At 38.3% G+C, this 5,318-nt stretch overlaps 1 pseudogene; it reads left to right on the plus strand.

The window, feature by feature from the left end:
- The first annotated feature begins 3,099 nt into the window (after window positions 1-3,099).
- Window positions 3,100-5,101, plus strand: LOC101587339 (annotated as a pseudogene).
- The last annotated feature ends 217 nt before the right edge of the window (window positions 5,102-5,318 follow it).

Genomic DNA, 5,318 nt, shown 5'->3' on the forward strand with positions numbered 1-5,318 from the left:
GATAATTTCTGTTTTCTTGCATATACTTAAGCATGACCTATGGACCAGTATGTGGTCTATTTTAGAAAATGACCCATGTGCAGCTAAGAAAAATGTTTATTCAGCTGTATTTGTGTGGAACACTCTGTATATGTTCACCAAGTCCATTTGTTTCAAGCTCTGGTTCAGTTCTGTTATTTCTTGGCTAAGATTTTGTCTGGTTGACCTATCTTTTGGAGATAAGGGTGTGTTAAGGTCTCCTGTTAAAATTGTGGTATTGGATATTAGGTTTTTCAGGTCCATTAAGATTTGCTTTATATAGTTGGGTGCTCCCGTGTTTGGTGCATGCATATTTATGAGTGTTACCTCTTCCTCTTGAATTTTTACCCTAACCTTTATATAGTGGCCTTCTTTATTTCACTTGATCATTGTTGGTTTGAAGTTGAGACTGTCTGAGAATAAGATTGCTACACCTGCTTTTTTCTGAGGTGCTGGGGCATGTAGTATTATGTTCCATCCTTTCACTTTCAGCCTATGAATGTCTTTATGAGTTAAATGTGTTTCTTTTATACAGAATATTGATGGATTTTGTTTCCTAAACCACTGTCCCAGTCTATTTCTCTTAATTGGTGAATTAAGTTAATTTACATTGATGGTTATAATTTAGATATATTGACTTACAGTTGCCATCTTATTTACCTGTTGTCATTTACTCCTTTTTCTCCTGTGATTAATTGCTTGCCCTATTTAGTTTGTTGCTTCTGATCTCATTCAATGAGTTCTGCTCTTTTTGGTCCCTCTCTAGAACATCTTTCAGTAGCTTGTGTAGGGTTGGCTTTATCATCACGAAATTCTTTAGCTGTTCTTTGTCTTGAAAGTATTTCACTTCTCCATAAAACTTGAAAGAGTGTTTTGCAGAGTATAGTAATCTGGGCTGGTATTTGTTTTCATAGCGGTCTTGAAGTACTCTGCTCCATGTTCTTCTTGCCTGCGTGGTTTGTGAAGAGAAGTTGGCTGTAATTCTGATGGGTTTTCCTTTGAATGTGATCTGCTTCTTTTCTCTAGCGACCTTCAGTAGATTATTCTTGTGCTGAATCCTGGGATCTTGACTATTATATGTCTCGGTGTGTTTTTCTTTGGGTTGAGGTTACTTGGGGTTCTGTATGCTTCGGTTACCTGAATGTCAGATTGTTTCCTCATATTTGGGAAGTTTTCTGCTATTACCTCTGCCTATATTTTTTTTAATGTCATTTGTAGTGACTCCTTCTTTCTCATTGATGCCTATTTGTCTCACATTGTTCATCTTTGCATCATCTTGCAGGTGATAGATTATTCTTTCCTGTATCCTCTTTGTTTTTAAGAGATCCTTTCTTACCTTTTCACTAGCCGCACCAGAGTCTTAAGGATCTGAAACTCTGTCTTCACTTTCACTCAAATGGTTTTGCAAGCTTTTGATTGAGATTTTAATTTCTTCTATATCTCTTTGACTCTGCTTCATGCAATCTATTTCTTTCCTGTATTGCTCATTCAAGGAATCCGTCATTTTTCTTATCTCCTCTTTTCTTTTATCATGTCTTCTTTAGAAGCAGCTATAAATTCTTTAACTGCAGTATATTTTCAGATTGGGTTTCCTCCCAGTGTTTCTACAGTTGCTTCTTTACTTCAGATGCTATGAGTTCTTTTTTTATTTCAGAAAAGAATTGCTCTCTGAGTTCCTCTATAACGTTCTTCTGCTGCTTATTTACTATCAACCCTATTAATTCATGCATTTGAGCCGAGCTAGTGTCCTCTGCACTTGTTCTGGGTGGGCATTGGGTTTCCTCCATATGTTTCTACATTTGATTATTCACTGCAGATGTTATTAATTCAGGGATTTCTTTTTTATTTCCAATCTGCATTCCTCTATACCTTTCTGCAGCTGTTTCTTTATTTCAGAAGCCTTTGATTCATTGCTTTCAGCTGTCTGATTCCCAACTTGTTCTGTGTTAGTGTCTTCTGCGCTTGTATGGGTGGGCTTGGGTTTTGAGGCTGCATTTTGTTCCTTCTCATCATTTTGTGTTGCACTGTCTTCTGAATTTTGTTGTAGATCTTCATTGTAGTTATAACCTTAGCACATACTGAAGTTCATGTGCAGACCTACAAAGTTTGGTTTTATCCAGCTGTGCCTGTCTTGGGTCTGGCTGCTGTGCTCAGCTCCTTCCTGCTGCTGTCCTTGAGGGTGAACCTGTTGTGCCCTTCAATAAGGTTTTCTGCTCCTGGACTAGCTGGGTGGTTCTATCCTCTACCCTCTCTGCAGGGATTTTAGCCACAGGGTTACACCCTAAGCCTACGTGCCAGGCCTGAACTGAGCCTGGAGTATGAAGGAGGAGTAGGGGATAGAGGCAGCTCTCCCACACACTCACTGGGCCTGGGCTAAGACTGGGTCTGGGGATTTCAGGAAGGGGCAGAAATTCCTACTTTGTGCGTGGTTTGGGGGAGGTTTTGCAGAGCGGTCGGAGGTGTCCCATTGGGGTGGAAAATGGTCTCACCCACGGTGTGCCTGGGCTCGGACCAGTAATATGTCCTGCCAGTGAAGGGTAGCCAGAAGTTCTCCCATACTCTCTCCCGAGCTGGTCTAGGAGTGGGCCAGGACTGGGCTTGGGGGTTCATGAAATGAGGCCGAAATTCCTACTCAGGTGGCGGGGTAGGGGAGGTGCTGCGGAGTGTTGGTGGGGCTTCCCAAGGGGGTGAAAGAGGGTCTCACCCACGCTGCCCCTGGGCTGGGACCAGCAGTAGGTCCTACAGGTGCAGGGTAGCTGGAAGCTTAGAAATTTATTTTAAATAGTGTGCAATAAAAATCGATAAGACATTAGAAAAGGAAATCCAATGCCTGAGCTTTCGAGAATTTTTTTAAAAAGCATAATAATTGAGTAGGCTGCAGTCATACATGCCTAGAATTGCATGTAGGACATGTTCTAGATGCCTAATATATATGTCAGCACTCATGCTGGCCTAGAAGGATTACAAGTTGGAAGCAAATGCGGACTAATGACTGAGACCTTGTCTCAAAAGAATAATAATATATTTTAGAAGCTGAATGTATCAGATTCTCTGACAGTTAAATAGATTTGTCTGCCACAAATGTACATTGTACAGAATAGGAGACTGAATTATCTCTCCACAAGGGGATTAAGCTACATTGTAGATGATACTGTTGGCCAGTGTTTTACAAATGTCAATCTCCAAAGAAAACCTTTTGTCTCTTGTCTTTTAATAGGACTTTGTTCCTCACAAAAGTATTGTGTGACTCTTGCCACAAAACACCATCCAAAGAAGAACAATTGCAGAACCTCAAACATCCTAAGTTGAATGATTAGGATAGAGAATGGGCTGCAGAGCATGCTCATAAGGTGTCCAGAATGTTACCAAAAGGACTTTTAGTTCTTAAAGTATTTATTGTCACAACCTTACAACAGGTAAATGACTCATCTATGCTATAGAAACGTTTATGTATCACATGGAGAGAAGACATTTTCTCAGGCTTTCACAGAGAACAAATTGGTCAAGCAATGGCTGTGACTCATCTTCATGGCTGACACTGACAAAGGATCTACAAAGTGCAGTACAGGGCTACAGGATAAATCCTGAGAGTACTTGACTGACCTTATCAGATACAAAAGTTACGTTTCTTGTTATATAGGTCTTACTTTATCTTGGTCTTAATCATCCAACAGAAAAGTGTAAAAATGAGGTATATAAAGTAAAGCCATATTAATATGATGATCTGTAAAAGGCTCAAGTCAATAACTTCTGGGGATAACCCACTAATATTATAGACTGCTAGACAGTGTTAAGATTGTTTAGCTGAATACAAACACCTATAGTATTTAGATGCCAATAGAATATCCACCTCTGACAGGACAAAAATAAAAGAAAGAAAAAAAAAGGATACAAAGAAAAGACCATGTTGTACTTATATATACAAAATAGGATAAATATACAGCTACTTTCGCTTAGTTCAGTGAGAAGAAAGAGTTGTACTAATAGTGTTTGGACAGGAAATCCTGTCTGCTTTTTGTACTATGGATAGTTACTAAGAAGATAACAATGTACAATGAATGATTATTGAAACTGTCTAATAATCAGCTTTGAAACTGTAAAAAATAAAAATTGGCAATAAAAAATGAATAGGAAAAGTTTATAGAATTTCAGAGAGGAGGAAGTTTCAGAATTAATGATAGTTCACACTTGCATTTCTAAAAAAAAAAAAAAACTTGTCAAATTTATCATCCATAAAGGTCATCAAGACCTACAGAACAAAATTATTGGGGTAGACTGTCTACCTCATGGCTTTCTCTTGAGTGTACTATCCACATTGATATTCATATCCCACTTTCTACAGCTTCTGTCGGGTATACTCTGGAGAAAAATACAAAAATGGTCTTACAGACTGGGCCAAGAAAATTGAAAATGGTGTTTATTTTATTGATGGAAAAGATAGGATGAATATTGTGACCTAATCAAAGGACAGAAAAAAAAAAAACTAAAAGAAATGCTTTAGCAATAAGTAATTCTTTTGATGCCTGAATGCTAACATAGTTGCTCCTCGATTCATATTGCTGATCCACAGTTGCAGTCCAGAATTGCAGCAGTTGGGTACAGCTGAATGATGATGCAAAAGGTACAGTTTGCATTCCTAACAATGAACACAGAGTTAACAGTTCTGTGCAAACAATGAAAAGAGATGTATTGAACACAGTCAGTGATCAATGTGAAATACTAGATAATTCTTTAAAAGAGTTTCTCATCCTCCCTCATGGAGGTTTTGTCCCCATTCCTGGATCTACCATAATGTTATATAATTATAAATTTGGTCTTGACTCAGCTGAAGAAATCTGAGATCACTTTATAAAGATGTTCAATCTGATGTTTCAAATAGGGCATTTGGAAATTGCAGAGGAAATTAACACAGCTAACTCGAGTTCCTTTATGAATAATGAGGCTTCATTTGGACAACACTGAAGATGAACAGCCAGACTAAAACTACAATAGCATTGAAAATTCAGCAAAACACAGTCTGGCTGCAACATTTGTAGTTGCAGTCCTTGCTGTAGGTGTCTCCTTTCCTTACTTCAGTAACTAGAATGAGGCACGAAGAATTTCTTGATCATTCAGCAAAAATTGATCAACAACTGTGAATAATAAGGTTGTAAACAATCCACCTCCATTTAAGACAGAAGCAGACACATCTGCTGCCATACTAAGTATCAGGTATGTTTCAGACTAATGTGAAATCACATTAGTCTTGTTTAGTCCTGCTTGAATTATAGGTGGCCCGCATTTTCAAAAATAAAGTTATG

This window comes from Octodon degus, unplaced genomic scaffold (assembly GCF_000260255.1).
Source record: "Octodon degus isolate 3935 unplaced genomic scaffold, OctDeg1.0 scaffold00097, whole genome shotgun sequence".
NCBI classification, from domain to species: Eukaryota; Metazoa; Chordata; class Mammalia; order Rodentia; family Octodontidae; genus Octodon; species Octodon degus.